This window comes from Pteropus medius, unplaced genomic scaffold, assembly GCF_902729225.1.
Source record: "Pteropus medius unplaced genomic scaffold, Ma_sr-lr_union100, whole genome shotgun sequence".
Lineage (NCBI taxonomy): Eukaryota > Metazoa > Chordata > Mammalia > Chiroptera > Pteropodidae > Pteropus > Pteropus medius.
The window spans coordinates 5,020,755-5,040,812 of record NW_024350926.1 but is presented as its reverse complement, the minus strand read 5'-3'; the positions used below and the strand labels follow the sequence as shown (position 1 = coordinate 5,040,812).

At 41.6% G+C, this 20,058-nt stretch overlaps 1 long non-coding RNA gene and 1 pseudogene across 1 annotated transcript in view; one reads left to right on the top strand and one right to left on the bottom strand.

Moving 5' to 3' along the window:
• Positions 1–20,058, bottom strand: part of LOC120585481 (uncharacterized) — a 73,007-nt gene that overhangs the window by 43,571 nt on the left and 9,378 nt on the right. The window lies entirely within an intron of this gene.
• On the top strand, positions 16,014–16,132 carry LOC120585638 (uncharacterized; annotated as a pseudogene).

Below are 20,058 nucleotides of genomic sequence, written 5' to 3'. Positions count from 1 at the left end.
AAAAAAGAGACAGAGACAGGGTGTCAATGATTTCCCGGCATGAGGACTTTAAAGAATCTGGAGGACTGGAGACAGAGAAAGTCACCCGAAGAGACGGACAGTCGGTGAGATATGGAGGGAGATGAGACTGGGGGAGACTAAGAGACCAGGAGAGAAATCCTGGAGCAGGCGGAGCTGCATGCGACAGGACAGGCAAGGGGTCCCTGGGCACAGCACGGCTGAGGGGCTTTCACGTGCACTGCCAGATCCTCGAGGTATTCCCTGAAAATGGGTTCATTTTACTGTATACAAATTAAAACCCGATATAGCTGATTTTTAAAATATATATATAATGATCTTAATGTTTATAAAACACAGTATTTAGAAAAATCTGGAAGGTAGTGATTTCTCAATAATAGGGTGATCAGTGATGCTTATTTTAAACAATCCTGTATTTTCCATTTCCTACAATCATATACTGATTTTCGTCATAATCAGAAAAAGTAAAATCTTCCCGAATGGGCCATTTTCTGTCAAGTCCAGGCTCAATTCAGAGCAGTGCTGACCACTTCAAACCTCCAACTTCAAACTAATATCTGTTCACGTGGAATTATCCATCCACTGGATGGCCGCGATCCAAGTGCTGCTTTCCTTCGGAACCTGGTTGCCTTTGAGTTTAAGGGCAGGCGGCTCTCGAGGTAGAAAGGGCAACAAATGGAAAGGCCCGAAGCTCAGGTTTCCAGACAGCTCTGCTGAAGAAGTCCCGTGAGGCCTCTGCCAAGATGCTTCCCGCCGGGCCACGGCTCCTTTAGCTATAAAACGGGGCCGAGAACGAGCGCGTCTCTCCGGGCCCATCCGGGACTGACATTCCCCCATTTTACGTGCCCCTTCGGGGAGGAAGGGAAAGCAGAGCAGAGATCTGATGCTGAGTCATCTCATCACCGCGCCGTGGTCAAAATCACACCTCGGACGACTCTCTCCTCTCCATTTCATCTCACCCTCTCAGTCTTCTTTCTCTTGCCAATCACGTCGCCGTAAAACTTTATTTTTCACTCCCAACACTTCGGCGATGCTGGCTGTCGCCCAGAAAGTTCGATTCTTATGTATATCTGATTTTGCTCTGGCACTCGATGGGGGTCGAAATATTTCCTCCTCGGAACTCCAGCTCATTCCAGCAAAACTTCACACCCTCTCCTTTGCTGAAAGCCCAGCCAGGCCCTCGCGAAGCCGTCCTCTCTGCTATTAATAAACGCATGTGGGACAAGCATTTGTGGAACAGGCCCCACTCTGCTCCCACAGAAGGATGCTGGCGTTCAAGAAAACTCTGTGTGAGCCCTGCAATCTTAATGTAATCACACTCATTTTAAGATCTACAGTCATTTGTCCTTGGCTCCGTTTCCCTAGAAATGACTGGCGCAGGAAGCTTTTTCGAAGGGCAGTTGGCTCAAGGCTCACTTGGCGGGTCTTGGGGGAGCATTTCAGCTACAGGTCCATCTGCCAAGTCTATTCCCCGCTGACCCAGTTTGGATTTTAAATTTCCATCGAGACCACCTGCCTGGTGTTAATTAGTTATGGTTTCTTATTTTATATGCAAACATGTTTAGTGTCCATGAACTGGCACAGAGTCCTGGGCTGCTCCTCTGCTTCCACTGTGCCAGCATCATTCTTAGCTGACCCAGCCATTTGTATGTGAATAACACGATGGAGCCGAGATGGCAAAATACTCAGCAAAAAGCTGACGTTCAGGGAAGATTGCAAAATCCACATAAATCCCAATTCATATTCCTCTTCTATTCACTGTTTTTGGAAAACCTTGTATTTATAACTTAGGACAAGTCTTATCTTCCCATACACATGTGCCCTATACTCCCTAGTAATATACATCGTAGGAGAATCTTATGGAGAAACACAAACCTACTGTTTTTAATGCTACTCTAGAGATCTATAGTTTTCACCATTTGTATTTACCAATTGCCAATTATTAAGTTAACTGGTTTCCTCTCACTTTACCAGGAAAAGGGGGAAGAAATGATCTTTTCTGACTTAGTAGCTTTTCTTTAGTGTGAAAAATCCAAGGCAAAAGGCTACTTTACCCCTCTGGTGTGAGCAGGCTTCAGAAATTTACCCTAAGTTTTCTTCATCCATGGTACGAAAGTTAACATAAGCACATTAGTATGGTGGACATCACGGCCTGGGGTAAGAAGATTTGGCTCTGATACACAAAATGAGCCAAGAGCTCCAGAAGGTAGGAGAATCCTTCTTGTCCCCAGGGGTCAAGATTGAAAACTGTATCTGAGGGAGAGTCAGAGCCCATTGGCTCGTGTTGTAGGCATTTTGATGTTAAATTCACTAATTTTCACATGATTTGGGACCGACATTAAATGGAGGTGGAAAAAACAGTACAATGTTGTCATTGTACATTTGCTTGACATTCCTGCATAGAGATTTCCTTGTCGCGTTAAGAAGCGTCCGTTTAGAGAAATGAGAAGAGCGCATCATCCGCACAGAAGTGGCGCTGTCGCTCGCGTGCCCCAGACTACCTGATCCGACGTTTGACCACGCCAGCGACCAAATCGGACTAAAGCGGCTGGTGAAAAAAAGGGGGATGGAATTATCTTTCTGTCATAATTGAATGGACAATTTTCTGGGTGCTAAGTGTTAAAGGTTTGGGGAAATGATGAACAGCACTGGCCTCAGGAACTGGAAGGATTCCTGCTCTCCAATTACTCTCTTTTGGACCTACAAATAATCTGGGGTTAGCTGGCAACAGAAGACACCACCAGCCAGGGCCACCTCAATGTCCCCTCTGGGCTTCTCCTTCTGAACACAGAGCCTGGGATGGCTCTGGATGAGAGAAGGAAAGACACTGACATAAACATAAAATCATGGAAAAAGGTAGGTTGGTGCCCGATGATAAATAGAAATATGTAATATTTAAAAGCAAACGTCCTTTCATTTTGAACATAAATGGATTACTGAAATGCAGTTTTCTGAGGGAACTTTTCTAGAAGGTAAAAATACTGGCTTGTTCTAGATGATACAGTCCATATGTTTTCATGTATTAGGTGAATGCATGTGTACATAAGTATTTTATACATTAGGTATATTAACAAATTTTGCATTTTCCTAGAGATAATGACAGACTGTGCTAAACAATTACACTGTGTAGTAACAAGTGGTACACACAGGTCAAGTGTACATGTAATAAATCTAACACAGTAGCCGCTTCCTACCTATTGAAACCTACATTCGTCCCTTTAATGGATTTTTTTTTTTTTTTTTTTTTTTTAGCTATGTTGGTATAATTAGAGAGAAAAACAGTGATTCAGTTCAAATTGCAGTACTACGTACCTTCAACTAATATTTTCTTCCAGGGCAAATACACAACTGACCCTTGAGCAACACAGGTTTGAACTGCGGGTCCACTTGTGGGCTTTTTCAATAAATACTCTAAATGTATTTTCTCTTCCTTAGCTTTCTTAATATTTTCTTTATTATTAGCTCACTTTATTGTAAGAATACAGTATATAATTCACATAACATACAAAATATGTGTTAATCGACCGTTTATATTATCGGTAAGGCTTCGGGTCAACAGTAGGCTGCCAGTCAACTTTTGGGAGAGTTGGAAGTTATATGTGAATATTCGACTGTGTGGGGCGGGGTCAGCACCCCTCACCCTCACTTTGTGCAGGGTCAGCTGTATTTCCTTACTTCCGTGGCAAGCGATTAAACACTATTCTGCCGCCAGGTGCCAGGTACAAGTGTCCAACATGTTTGTTTTAACGCCACGCCTACTGCTCTGGGCCGATTTTTTTCACCCTCTGAGAACTGAAATTTTCCTTTTGTACGTTATTCGCCTTTGCAGTAATCACCATTTGGCTGTCATTTTCCCTCCTAAATCACTTTATTCTGATTTACTGATCTCAAACCCTTTTTTAAAATTCCTAATTTCTACTTACTTCGAATAAAAGACCAATTTCTATATCTGTCATTTACATAACAAAAGTGCCATATTTACATTTGGATCCTATTCCCTTTCCTATCAAAAGTGTCAGATTTATTACCAATAAAAAATTTTTATAAGGATATTACTTCCATGTTTGAATCATTAAATATCTTGTTACTTTGCTTAAAAATGAGGCAAGTAATTTGTTATAAATAAGCTATTTGACTTAAATTCATCTTGTATTTCAAAACTTTCAGATGAAAAATAACATACTCCCTTTGAAGTGTCTGCCTTAAATTATTTTTGAAACAAAGTGGGATGTATGTGGGTGGTTGGATGGATGAATTGACAGTTGTCACCTCAAAAAAATATAGCAGATTCAGTAAATGGAAAGGATATTTAAAAAAAGTTACAGGAGTTATGTGAATAAGTTATTCAACATTAATTGAGTATGATGAAGAAAAAGTAAGCTTGAAGAACACACTAATTTAACCTGGATAGTTATTGCCCGAAAGGATAATTTCAGCATCCATATTTTTAGCTTTAGGGAGAGAACAAGGCAGAGGAGAATACCACGTGCTATAGATAACAATTCTCTCTTAGCCACAAAGAGACTAGTTAGCTGACATCAGCAACGAATAGCATAAAAAAGCCAACCCAGCAGCAAAATTACAAAGTAATAATTAGCATGAGAACCTTAACGATCTGGCGAGAAACTATGACTAGAACCCAGCTTGACACTAAAAGTGAGTACACGGCTATAGAAGAAATAAGCTGATTTTTACCTTGATATTTGTTTCTTTCATTCTTTGTATATACATAGTATGTCTGAGTTTCTAATTATAATAAATTATTAAATATTTAGATTAATGAAGAATTCTATTTTTATACCAAAATGAAAACTGATTAGGTGTTTTCAGTCCCTGACCTGGCTACACTGGAGGAAATCCTAGCACTTTGGGCTACGTGTTCTAGCCCGGGGCACAATGGGTATGAAGGAAAATACCCTACCTGCAGGTAAAATGTCTAGGAAAGTTCACCAGCCTTCCACTGAGCTGGCTTTATGTGAGAACAAGTTCTGCAGACATACATACATCTAAAGGAAGAAATAAACCCTTAATCCACTATGTAAACCACAGAAGACAATATACTATTATCTTTTTATAGCCCGGGATTAAACTATCTATTTATCAAAGGCATCTTTGAATTATTTCTTTAAAAAGTGGTAATGATTAGTTTTTATCCTTCACAGGTTCACTAAGTCAGTCTCCCTGGTAATGCTGTGAATTTTCAATAGCATCTTAGCATGGCCTGCAAGCCAACCAACCCACAAGGAACCCGCAGCTGTGAACACCTGTCTCTAAGGACAGAGTCAACTAAAATCACCAGGGTCTCAGAACATATATTGAGGTTAAAAAAGATACTTTTTTTTTTAAGAATTATTTTACATGAAACAGAGATGTACATTTTTTTTTCAGTTTTGTTTTATACAAAATAAATTTTCACCAAAAAAAAAAAAAAAAGAAAAGCATAAGTGGCTTTTTAAAATTTAAAAAAAAAAATCAGAAGTTATATTTTAATACCTAAGTAAAAGTCCAAAAGCAATATAAATCCATTTTTTTAAAATGCTGCAGAGTAAAGCCAAACTGTCCCGGCCAGCTGCCTGCCCGTCCCTCGTCCCTCGTCCCTCGTCCCTCGGCAGGCTGGCACGCCCCGCCCTGCTTTCTCTTCCTGCCCCTCCCTTTGCTCCATCTCCCCTTCACTCATTCACAGGGCTGTCGCGAAGAACTTAATGCACTGTTTATAGGATGACCTAGGGTGAGAAACAGCGATCCAAGTAAGTAGCTAATATATCTAGAATGTTGTAAAAGTGTATACATAAGCTTATCATCTGTGTACAGAGAAAACAAAAGACTCAATGTAATTAATCGTTAGTTGTCAGAAACAGAGATTCATCTAAATTGTATCATATTGAATACATCGAACCACCTGAGCAACCTAAATTTTCACTCGTTAATCGGCACCAATATCATGTAGACTCAGCACGAGACAAACTTCGAAATTTGGCTTTAAACTTTGCATAGTCTTTAATAAAGAAAACCTTACTATCCACACACTTAACAAAGACAATTCAACCACATGGAGGGCGATCACTATCTTTTTATAAAGTACTTTTTTTAGAACATGATTTTAATATCTCATGTCTCCAGACTATGAAGCATAAAAAAATTTCAGTTCCGAATTTGTTTTCTTGGTTAAAAACAAACCTTAGTTATAATCAACTTTAATAGCAATCAAGAAATTTTCCAGGAACCTGGCTCAAATGCTCTGCCTAATACATACAATCCTAATGATGGTATCAATAAAAATTCAGGTAATATGCTTTATGAATAACAGATTGATATAAGATTTTTATAAAACCTAGCGCAATTTCATAACAGTCACCATTTGGGGGATTTAGTGTGGTTTTATGCTTTTCCTCCATTAATCCTCCAGTGGGTGGGATTTCTCTTTTTATGTGAAATGCATGACAAAATATTTGACTGGTTATCAATTCATTATGAAAGTAGTTACATGGTTTTTCCAATGAGGTTAGAGCAAAGTGATTTTGGAATTTCCAGAATTTGCAGAAATGGAAAGAAGCCTGACCAAATTTGAATTCTGTTCAAGGAATAAAAAATGTATTGGATGCCATTTTGAAATGTGTGTGCATATGTGTCTGCCAGCATTTCTTGCCAGCTGCAGAAATTTCATAAAATGTCATCCAAATTCGATTAAAGACAGGTTACTTCAAACTCATTCTTTTACATCTTTATAATAAAAATGGGTACATTCTTCAGTATTATTGACAGGAAAGTAAAATAACCAAAATCAGGTGAAAGGCTGGGACTGATTTCTCTCTTTAGAAAAGCAGGAGACTTTCTACCTGGTGTTAGCACAGGGTACATTATGGATACTAAAAGAGAAACTAATGGCTATTCTACCTTTTTTTCATAACTATCTCATTAAATAAAGTTGCCCCCACAATTTAGTACTTCCATAGTGTCAGATGGAGTCCTAGAAATACAGATGCGGTAACCATTTTAGAAGGAACAGAACTAATGTTTTCTTGTTCAACAGAGGGGATCCTGTGGAAGCAGCACCATCTGAGCAGTACAGAAGCTCCTGACACCCAGCTCCACCGGAGGCCCAACACAGTGCGACCTGCGAGGCCTTCAGAGACGTCACACAGTGTATGGCCCCTCCGGGCACGCTCAGTTGGGTGAGAAGGCAACCCCGTAAAACAATTTCATGCAAGCAACACTGAAATACAGCAACATATGGAATTTCTCAGGATCACGAGGAAGGAAAAGCTATCACACAGGTGGACTGGTGGCAGGTGAGGCAGCCAAGCCTTGAAGGATGAGTAGAACGCTTTGGCTAGACAGGAAGCCAAAGGACAGGGGAGACAGAAGTCACAACGAGGCACAGAGTGAAGTAGCAATTTCCTCACAGAAGAGGTGGCCCCTCCTTTGTCCAAACTCTCTCAGTCTCCCTCCAGAGTAAATAACAGGTGCTTTTTCTGTCCAGGAGAATAAGACAATGTCCCACTGTGGAGCACGGGCTGTGCAGGTCTGCTGCAGCTCATTCTAGAAGGCTGGAGTCCCGAAGCCCGGTGTTCCCAGCAGTGACTCAAACCCGCCCGAATCACTCCGTGTTATCTCCGTGGAACTTGGGGGGTAGGGGAATCTACATGACCGCGGGGCTCATACTGCTTTCTGTGATGTAAGAATGTCCTTTGTCTCTGACCCAGGAGATGTGTGTCTCCTGCCAGCATCCACGAAACTGTGGCAGGCAAACTTGTTAGCTTATAAGTAGGGTAAAATCTCAGACCACACACGATTGTTAGTGGTTCCGCCGAGAGATAGAAAACAGAATGAAATGGAAATTTAGGAGAAAGATGATGAGTTTGGTTTTGTTCTTATTGCATCTGATGTGGTATGGAGGCAGAGAGTTGACAGCATGGGTCTGCATTTCAGAAGACAGGTCTGGGCTAGAGATACATATTTAAAAATTATTAGAATCCACGTGGGAGTTATCACCTTGAGGACATTTAAGTGGTAGGTATGGGGAAGTGGAAGTCTCTACAGAAGACAGAGTAACAGACAGAATGGAATGAGGATACTGTCTCTCTCAGAAGCCAAGAAAGTGTACAGTTCCAAGGAAGGAGTAACCACCAGGGTAGTTAGGAGATCCAATGACAGAAAAACTAAAGTCCCGCTGGATTCGGAGCCTGAAAGTCACTGCTGTCCTCGCATGACGTGCCATCCTGCATCTGCTAGCCCTCAGACCCCTTCCTCATTCTTCCTCACTCCGTGTCACAGGCGTCCGACCCTGCAGGCTGCATTTCCCAAGCTCCAGTGCCAGCTGCTTGCCAGCTGCTCTGGGTTTAGCCAATGGGAGGTACTGGTGAGAGATTAAAAGGTAAAGGGAACACAGAGGCCAGGTATTTTCCTCCCTGCCTTGGATGACATGGCTGCCAGGTTCTGGGCTGAATCTGCTCAATGGCTTCATCTCCAACCGGACAAGCCAACTAATCCAAACTTCTTGCTTCCTTGGCTCATCTCAAGGCCAGAGTCTGACAGCACCGTCTTTTCTTTATCCCTCCACGCTAAGTGTGGTCGTGGCTTCCAGCTGTCACCACCTCCTCGTCCTCTGGTTTCTCAGATACCCCACCACCTATCTAATCACATTCCCTGCATTATATTTTCTTTGTAACAAATCACCAAAGTAGGTTATTTTTGCCAGGTTGGATCCTGATTAGTACAAATGGTAAGAACAAAAGCCAAATATTCCGGGAGAAAGAATGAGAAGAGATGACGTCAGAGGGAAACCAATGGTATATAGACTGTTCTAGTAGTTTGGGGGGGGAAGGAAAGAGACTTGAAGGTAGCCAGAGAGTTGTGTTTTTCTAAAACTTGATTTGGGGTTTAGATTGGGTAAGACATGAGCTTGTTTTTAGGCTGAGAGGGAGATGTCTGAAAAAATGAGAGAATAAAGGCAGAGGAATTGAAGGAGTCTGATGACTGGGACAAGGTCTCAAAGGAAACAGGAGGAGGTGAGAGGTTACAAAGGACCTAGGCAACAGGTTTGACTGGAGGAGGATAAAGTGTTTACACTCTGAAAATGGCAATAAGGCGGTAAGGATCGATGTGGCTATAAATCACCTCATAAGTAGAGTGGGTGAAATTTTCTGATGGCCTCAGTTTCTCCCAAAAGTTTGATGCTCAGTCGAGATTAGAGACAAAAGGGGGGCTGGAGGAGACTGGTGATGGTTTAGAATTCCTCTGTGGGGAGTGGGAGTTGACCACGGATCTCTGAAAGGATTGATGAGTGATGCAGAGGGTCCAGCTGAAGTAGGGAGCGAGGAATGCTAGTGGCATTAACCTGCATGGTTTTATAGTTTGGGTTACCCCCCCCAATATCAGTTGCCCGTGTGGGAGCAGAATGGAAAATCCCGGGTTGGGGTCTTGCCAGATGAGCACTGTGGGAGGATAAAATTACAGGAAATCGAAGGTGAGAATGGTTTGGATGATTCGCCAGAAAATAGAGGAAGCGTAACCAATAGGAAGAATGCACAGGGATGTACCGATGGGCATGACTGACTTTCTATCCAGCTGTGGAACACTGGGCAAGGGACTTAACCTTTCAAAGCCTGGGTTCTCTCATCCCTCCACCACCCCACAAAAAAAAGAGTAGCATCCCCTACCTGAAGAGGTTATGAGGCAATGAGAAAATGTACACAGAGTGCTTACCATAGATCCTGACACATGGAGAACTTAGCGAGGGGCGGCAGAGTTGGACATTTGCACTAATTAGTTCTCTATTAAATGTTGGCATCTGTAGATCTCTCTTTGAAAGTGAGTCTCAGTCAGAACAATTCTGAAACGGTCCTGAAACATACAATCTGGTGTTCTACAGCAAAGGCCATTTGAGGCCCCCCTGGGGCTCTAGACCTCACAGGAGGCTTCTGGTGAGACCTGGTACACCTGCCTCCAAGACTGGAAGTGATGGGGAGCTTTAACTCTTGAATATACATGGACCACAAGGCTCTGGAGAGCCACAGACCGTGCGATTCAAAGGGGGCACAGAAATGAACAGGGTATGGAGAGGGATGCTCCCGCAAGCCCAGGCTGCAATTTAGGGCCGGTGAGGCATCAGGGAGAGCAGTTGGAGACACGCCATCCAACAGCCCAACAGAACCACAGCTCAGGCACAGCTCCTGTGCTGCAGCTGACTTATGACATGTCCACAAAGCGATCGCTGTGTTGCTGATTGCCCAGGCTCCTAGTTCGTTGCTTCCTGCCTTCCTACCTTTTAATCTCGTTGCCCAGCAGATGGAAGAGGTTCTCCATAAGGCCCTCATTCTCAGATGGATCCGAAGACAGGAAACCCATGTCAGCCAATTTTATTACCTCTATCAAGTGGTTAAAGGACAAAATCATTGCCTAAAATGAGCTTTTTGGAAATAAGCTTGTGGATTTATTTCACTTATAAATAACCACCCTGATTCTTATTTCTATAATAAACAGGAGTCAAATGAGCTAAACAATATGATAAATTTGCCTATTTTCACTTGCTCTCAGGTAAAAAGAAATAACATCTTCAAATATTTGCAACACTAAAAAATGGAGACTTGCTAATAACTGCACCCTTTACTCCTTTAAGGAAGTCCACGGATATGAAAATGACACATGTCATCACCAACTCCTAGGAATCAGAGAGAAAATATACAAAAGGCTTAATGAACAGATGAAGAAAGAACACTGGTAAATGACGTTTCTGGCTAGGGAATATGACAATCAACAGCAGGGCTACTGGCCAAACCTTTTTACGGAGTGAAAATACTAAAAGCCTCACTCAGAGTCAACAAACGCCATGTTCTGAGGAGAGGCGTCTTAGGGGACAGATCTGTTAACCATCAGCGGGTGTGTTTCATCTCACCGCTCATGGCAGGCGAGTTAAAGAAGGCTTTGTGTACCTGCTTTCCAACAGAAGCTGGAGCTCTGAGGCACAGGAAGGCCCCGGCCAGCCCCTGAGCCCCGAGACAGATCTCTCTCCCTCTCTCCCTCTCACACACACACACACACACACACATACGCGCACACGACACGTATAAAGACACACACTGCACAGTCTTCAAACACTTTTCCTTCAGGCTATTTCCTTGCATTTTAGGCTCACTGAAAAAAAGGTGAGTCAACTGTAGGTCAGAAAGACTAGACCAAGAGATGTTTTGTTTTGTTTTTTTTTCAGTTTTGCATTTAACATAAATTTTCCTGTTTGGCAAAGTCAGGATGGCTTGAGTCTTTCCAAAAGCCCTGGGTCTTACTATGAAAAGAGCAGTGTGCAAGAAGGTAATTAAAAATTAGTCAGTCCCTTCACAGCATGCCCACTTTATGCAATGCATTTTAGTGTCATCAAAAAATGAAAAAAAAAAACAAACAAAAAAAATCTGAACATCTGTTTGATGCCCTCATTAGTGTATGCTATGAAAGGCCACCACGTTTCTCTGGCATAACGATAGGGACAGAGAGGGTAGGCCCACGGGAGCCGTGCTGGTGCTGTGGCAGGCACCACTGAACCCACTTCTTGGGTGTGGATATACAGCTCTGATCATTACGCTGCAGGAAAAACGCTACTAAGGTTGAAAAGGGAAAGCAGAGGGCAGACAGAATGACTCGGAGCTCCCAGAACGAGGCCCATGTGTTGACCTCACTCTCCCGCTGCAAATCGAAGGTAGTAAAGACCCCAACGAGAGGAACCCCCTAGAGTCTTTGCTTACGAAGCCCAGCGTGGAGCAGAAACGGTCCTTCCTGAGCCCCTGCATGTCAGGGAAATTTTTTTAACACCTGGACCTAAAACCTATTCAAACGAACCCATGTGTAAGTCAAAATCCAACCTTTCTGTGGCATCAAAACAGTGCTTTTTTGATCCCAACATTCTTAACTTTCTATACTAGAATGGAAGTTAGGTATTTAGGAAATGCTACAAAGCAGAAAACAACCCCCAAACCAAGACAGCAGCAGAGTAACCTGGAATGTCCCTCTATTAGATTTTGGCTGTTTATTAACACGGCGCTTGAATTAGTTATTTTTTTTTCTTCCCTTGTTTCTAGGGCGACGAGTTCATCTGGTTGGGAGTGGCGGGGAGCACAGTCGAGGAAAAAGTTTTAAGTGATGCATACCACGAAGGTAACCTGAATGAATCTAATTTGCTGTGGCAGTGTGACAATACTGAAAATGTGTACTCGATCAGGGTCCTTTCTGACTGTTTCTGTCCAAGTAATTTGAGGAGCGTTTCTTCATAATGGTGCCTTTTCCACACAGCAAGCACTTTTGAATCCCACCTGTAAATCTGGGGTCTGCGGGGATTCATCTGTCTTCTCCCCTCACCATCTCTTTTATCTCTACCTCTTTTTCAATTATTTGTGAAAATGAAATAGTCCTCTTAATTCTGTTATGCGAAAGACTTGTTGTTATGCCCTCGAAGTGGCACATTAATTTTGATCAACGATTTGCTCACTGAAATTTAATCTTAAGATTTTTACCCCACATTCTGCTTTTAAAAAAAAAAAAAAGTCCATCTGAAATTTTTGAGCCATAAGATACAACACTGATGGTTTTAAATTAAGATTTCATATTTCGTGTTCCCAGCCCTGATAGATGCATCCTATGTACCCAGACAGATTAGGCTACGTACATAGTTTAAATTTATTTCTACAACTAAATATTAAAATGACATAGTTAACCGTTATTAATGTAAATGCATATTATAAAATTACTCTGCTGTATCACTCTGTATTGGAGCTAATTCCATATTTGTGTCTCAAATTTTAAATTGAAGTTATTGAATGTTATGACTTTGGATCACAGAATTGACTGTTTAAAAGGCACGTGTACATACAGACACACACGATTTAATAATATTTACAAAGGAAACAAATGTCTAACTATATTGGATTGGTTAATAAACTATGATATATCCATATAACAGAATACCATCCAGCCACCAAAAATAATAATCTAGAACAATGTTCTACAACATGGAAAGATAACACCATCACGAACAAGAAAACACCAAAAACTGCAGAGGAGTATAATATTCCATTTCCATTAAAAATCAATATGCACCCTTATATGTGCATAGGATAAAAAGGCTGAAAGAATTTATCAGAACAGTAGTCACTACCTCTCGGTGATTCGATTATAAGTGATTTTTGTTTGTCCTTTGCTTGTCAGTTCCCAAGCCCACCTCATCCCCAAATTTTCAAGCAATGTGCTGAATTTTTTTAAAAATTAATTTTTCAATAATAATTACTTTTTTAACCAAGGCCAGAAGAGCCCTGAAAAAAATGGGCGAGGCCCATTCACACGTAGCGTAAGTATGGACAGCCAAACCAACCGAATGTAACAAAACCTCAAAAGGTTAGAAATGAGTTAAAGTGTGTGACAAACCATGGTATGTGCCGAGTTGGCAAGAAACTGGCTGCATTACTTGTGAGACAATTTGATTACTAAAGACCTCACGCTCCTCTCTCTCTTCTCTCTCTCTCCTCAGATATGTCAAGGGCAGCTCTTGAATTGCTTTCTGGGACTAGGGTCCAGGAACAGCAAGTAAAAAGTTTTGTGAATGTATCATGCTCTTAACCTTATAGAAATACTGGCTGTCGCTATGCGTTCAGGGCACGCTATAAACTTTTTTTTATCAAAAAGCTATAGCTGTAATAAGTATTCAAATACTTAGAGATTCCTTTTCAAATGTCTTTTTTGAAAAAAACATTTACAAAACATTTGGCATGACAAAGGAGAGAGAGAGAGAGAGAGCGCGCGAGCGAGCAAGCACGGGAGGGAGGAATTAGAAGGGAAGGGATTAAAAGTTTAAAGAAAAGCAAGGGAAACGGAAAACAATTTTTCAAAGACAGCCACGCGTGTAATTAGCACACCAGAATATCCCGCGTGCTTGATTAAAATGAGCCAGAAATTTACATTTAAGTTTCTTAGTGGCCAATTCCACAAATAAAACACAATCCATTCTATAATTCATAATATTTCTAAGATAATAACAAGTTAGAAGCACAGTAGAAACAAGAGGGCGATTTCTCCCACGAATCCTTAATAAGAACGACTATGTGATCTCGTGAGCAAAATCCCCCCCACAGTGCACACGCGCCGTATGCAGCTCCTTACAGTGGTCCACAATGTGGGTTGCCAGTGACACCCCAGTTCACAGTTTATATAAGTGACTCGGAGGATGGAAAAGTGAACACAGAGTTCCAGGTTCACAGCTCAGTGACTCTGCTTAATCTTAGGTAGTTTATACGTTTCTGGATACGAAAAAATTTATCCTATCTTTTTAAATGCTCCATTATAAATTCTGTCCATCAAACTTTGAAAAGCAAAGTGCTACAGTCCACTTGATATGATATTCGCTAATATCAATATTTACAATGAAAACAAACCTGTATTTTTTTTTTGGTATCTTTTTGTTTTGTTTTCCATTTAAGGGACTGCTTTATTCTGGCATGTCTTCCAATATATTGGTGTTAAAAATTTTTTTTAATTTATTATGGTGACTTTGGTTAACGTAATAAGTTTCAAGTGTACAATTCAACAGTAAGTCATATATATTGCATGTGTGTTCACCTCCTATAGTTAGATTTCTTTCTGTCACCACATATTTAACCCGCTATACCCCTTTTACCCCCGGCCTCCTCCCCTACCCTCTGGTAACCAACAGTCCACTGTCCATGTCCAGAAGTCTCTGTCATATTTGTTGCTTTTAGACTTATATCTCACATCTGTGATATCGTGTGGTTTTCAACTTTTTCTGTCTGGCTTATTTCACTTAGCATGATTATCTCAAGATCCATCGCTATATGTTTTAATAGTGTATTAAACCAAAGATTGCTAGCCTTTTTCCATTCATCCAATTAATTAAAGTGATTCAATAAACACTTACTGACTACTTACTTCCAGAAGTCTGTACACATGCTAGGAAACAGAGGTGACCGAGGCGGCCGTGGCTGCTGTGGCGTCCTCGTGGAACTGAGGACAACATCCAGAGCAAGGTTTCTCCACAGCAGCACTATGACATTAGGGCTGGACAACTCTCTGGTGTGGGGGCTGTCCTGTGCATCGGAGGAGAGTTGGCAGCATCCCTGGCCTCTACGTACTACCTACTAGTAGCAACTCCACCAGCTGTGACGAGCAAAACTGTCTCCAGATGTTGCCAAATGTCCCTTGCAGGACCACTGATCTAGAGAATTTAACATAAACCACAATGAATCAGTTCTGGGAGAGGAAGTAGGGGGTGCTGAGAGAACGTGAAGAAGAGGGACCGTCCCAGTCTGGTGGCCCATAGAGGCCTCCAGCTACAGGGGACAGTGTTTAAAATATGCTATCCACACAGACATGCGAACTGGGAATGTGGGCAGACAGGCCCAGCTCTTCCTTAAACATCATTTGAATCTGCTCTAGCACAGTCCATTCAAGGCCAGAGTATCATGTATGAGACTCTAAAAAGACCACTAAGAAAAAGAGTAAGCTAAGCACACCCAAGAGTATTGGAACCTCCTACTGCCCTTCCTAAGATAAAACGATCACAAAATGCAACCCTGGTAACTGAGGTGAATTTCAGTACAGAATTGTTATAAGCCAGTTAAATGCTGGAATTAACGAATTAATATAGAGATCATACTGTAGGGAGTTATTAAACATTTATTAAGGTGTGTTTTTACTTTGAAACATCATTAAACAGAACTTTCTGCAAAACAATTATACCCATTAAAATCAAACATATCCATTAACTAGCATGACATCGTTTTAAAAAGGCACTTAATTGTTGTTTCTACTGCCATAAAAATCAATAATTTAAACAGCACATTTTCCTAAAAATCCTGGCAAATTTTTAAATTTTGTTAATTTAGATCTAGGTTTAACTATATATTTATACTCCATTTCTAAAAGATTTTTGTCATTAGAGCAGAACAGATAATTTCATGAAATTTATTTAAAGAATCAAAGTGTTTAAAATTTAAAAGAGGGTCTACGGCCATGCTACTCTGAACAAGCCCAATCTCGTCTGATCTCGGAAGCTAAGCAGGGTCGGGCCTGGTTAGTACTTGGATGGGAGACCACCTAGGAAGTCCAGGTGCTGTAGGCATAAAAAATAAAATAAAAAATAAGGGATTGTAAACTGACAAGGTCCTTGCAATCTGTGAGGTCAACCAAGGGTTGCCTCACCTAAAAAATTAAATAAATAAAATTTTAAAGAGGGAAATACAAATTCTAATGCTTACGTTCCTTGCTTACTTGTCCAGTTGACACCCCAATGAAAACAGCCTGATAATAGGGGCAGACAGGACCATATCTTATGTTTTAGTATGATTAAATATGTTATTTTCACCATCATTATCTTCTTTGTATACTTGATAAAATTGAGGCTCGAAAAGGTTAACTAATTTTCTCAAGGACAGAGACAATAATTCGTCAAGCCAAGAGTCAAACCTGTATCTTCGGATTCCACCCCGAAGAGCTGGTAGAGGAGGGACGGCATGCTATGCTTTCAGGAAAGGAAGGTTTGGGGGAGTACGCCGGGAAGCTGGGGCACAACATGACAGCACTGAGCACAGACCCCAAAGGAAAGAGAGAGCAAAACAGTTGTTGACCTTGACCATACACTTGTGGCCCTCCCAGAACATCACCCTCTACTTGATCAAGAGAGGGTGGTAACAAAGACCGTCTGTTGAGTACCTACAACACGGTAGACGATTTTTAATTTAGTATCTCTAATCCTCACAACCACGCTGTAGAACAGGCCTTCTTGAACCTTAATGTACGCACGAACCACCTGGGAACCTTGTTAGATCTGTGCAGATTCAGCACTAAGGCAGGAACTGAGAACTCACATTTCTAACAAGTTCCCAGGAGATGCTACTGCTGCTGGTCCTGGACCACGGACCACACCTTGAGTAGCAAAGCTGCAGAGTACCCTTATGTAGAGCATGAGAGTCACCTGAGTGGTGAGTTCAAATGCACACTCCCGCCCAGAGATGCTAGTGCAAAAGGGCTACAGGAGAATCCAGGATTCCTTGATAACATGGGCCCCAGGTCATCCTGATCCAGTCGTCTAATGAACTGAGAAATCCAACACACCTGGATTAAAATCCTGGCCATTACCTTCCAGCTGTAGGAAAGTATCTTGAGCAAATTAACTTCTCTGAGCTCAGTTTCCCCATTTGCAAAATAAGAATAGCAAAACGAAAAATACCTCATCGGATGATACTGATGAAACAAGATTATGCAAAGAATCTAGCACACTACAGGTCTTTGGGAAATGGTAGTTACTGTAATAGTGTGGATGTGATGATGATATTCATTTAATAGATAAGAAGCTCAGGTGCAGAGGGGTTAAATCACTTACCCAAGCTAGTTCGCTAAGCGACATCTGAATCTAGATCGAACTCCAACGCCACACTCCCTTCCCTGCACCAGATCACGTTCCGCACACCTCATCTGCCTTTATGGAAACGGTCCGAATCATCCCTTCCTCTGCCCGCACTCTGCTAGTTCCGCCAGGTTCTTCCCTGCTGGACTTTGCTTTTAGGTTCTTCTCCTGCTGCCTTCCTTCCCCTACCAATCCTTTGCACTTTGTGTCCAGGGCCTGACCTTCAGGGTTTGCCAGGGACCTTCAGGTTCTCTTGCCCTTGGCCCCCCCAGGACAAGGCCTCTCCCTCAGCCTGCTAACCCAGTTCAAGAAGGGGCCTGCATGTATAGAAAAAGAAGATAGGTCGAAGACAGACAAAATCTAATTTTGAAAAAATATACTAATATTTTTTTGGGATTTTAGTATGATGTTCAGGCCTTGCCTTTTACCATTCTTGGATCCCCCCAAATTATTCTATTTTTTTTTAATAAACAACACTTGAGAGAATGTCAATCATAGCTATAAAATATCTAGTAGAGGAGACACAAAATAGAACTATTTACCCATTGTACTCTAATACACATGGGAGGAATACAAAATATATTATAGAGGTAACACAATCCCATAAAATACATGACAAGAAAAGCCACAGACTTACATTACTACTGCTCTGGCTAAAAAGATATTTCGTGAGGGATTGAGACACTTCAAAATGTTGGGAAAAACTCAGGATCCTAAATAAGCAAATTGTTTTAGCATTTCTGTTCCAAGCAATAACATTCAATGTCTGCATGGAGATTATTTTCAATAGAGATTTTATGGGAGAACTATAACTGGAAATAAAAAGAATATTCTAGCCATAAACATGACGTATCTCTTGTTGCACATGTTGGTGATGACATTAAATGAGATCTCCAAGCAAAATAAGAGTTATGATGTGTGGTGTCAGCATAATAAAATAAGACGTTTCCCTCTCAAAGGTCAATTCTTAAGCTTCATAAAGATGTACAGAATTTCATAGCTTGAAAACTATGTTAAGAGGACACTGAGAACCATATGGCAAAAGAGTTTCAGCAAAGGAAAATACGGCCTCATGCCCCTGCCTTAATTCATTGCAGCACAAATCAGTGTTTTAAACTAGCTCTTCTCTTCGACAGTCATTTTTTTAAAACGTTCATAAACGTGAATTCTCTTGAAGAGTGTGTCTATACAAAAAAACACATGGAGAGCTGAGCTGTCATCTTAAATATCCAGCATCGATCATTCTCTTTCTTCAGTAGGTACAAATTTATAAGGCTACTCACATTATTTAAACAGCTTTTAGCCTCCATTTTTCTTTCCCTATGCTGATACAAAATATATGACATAAGATGAAAAACTAGGGTAGACAGAGGTCAGCTGAGCTGAAATAAGACATTCTCTCGGCTAGTGGAGGCGGTGGTAAAGCCTGGGCTTCCCAAGCACACTGCCTGCTTTGAGTCCCAAACCTGCCATTTACGAGATATGTGGATTTGATAAAAATTTAAAACTTCTGCACTTTAAATACCATCGAGAACGTGAAAAAATAACCCACAGAATGGGAGAAAATATCTGCGTGCCATTTATCTGATAACGGAATATCTAGACTACATAAGGAACTCACGCAGTTCAATAAAAAAGACAAATAACACAACTAAAAGTGGGCGGAGGATCAAAACAAACATTCCTTCAAAGATATACATGGCTAACATGAAAAGATGCTCCGTATCAGTAGCCATGAGGAAAATGCAGATCAAAAGCACAATAGCACTTCACACCCACTGGGACGGCTAGAATCAAGAAGCACTGCTGAGAATCGAGTGATGCTGGAGGCCTCGTACACTGCTGGTGGAAATGTAAAATGGTAAAGCCCCTTCGGCAAACATGTGGCAGCTTACCTAAGATTAAACTTGGAGTTACAATAAGACCCCGCAATCCCGCCGCGCTCCGCCCTCTCTGGTCCATGGGAAGATTGTGTTCTCCTCACTTCCGTTACGCTGCCTCATTGCTGATGACTTGTTCTTAGTTCATTTTTACTTCTTTGTGCCCTTGGCAAGGCTAGAAATTATTTCCCAGTCCATGTTCCGTGAGCTGACTTCTCTTTGGAAGACAGAGATAGCCTGTCTGGTGACCACCATCTTTGATGGCCTCCAGCCCACAGGATTTTCTTGTTTTTCCCTGTCACCTGCCATATAGACTTCACAAAGATAATTCGGACTGCTCTCAAAACAAATTTGTGCTACCTGCTGAAGGCCCTCGGGCCCTCTCCACCACGAGGCAGGACTGAGGGCTCTTGCCGACCATCACCCTGTCATGTTTTTCACTGTGGCTTTCCCAGATCTTTCCAGCGCTCCTCAGATGGCCGACCACCTCCATCTGGTTTTCAGTCATCACCCACGAACACGCTCTTCCAGGTCTATTGCACCCTCAGGTGCTCCGCCTGGGCCACCTGGTTTCCTCGTTAGCGGCTCTTGTACCCTCTTTCCTACCAACGTGAGGCCAGCTGCCTTAGATTAGGGATTGCGGTATTTTTCATCGTGGCTCATTCACCTAGCCCAGTGCTTTGCACTTAGCACAGTTAACTATGTACCACACACATGAATAAGTGAGTATGTCGTAAGTGACACAAATTCTTTGTCACGGAA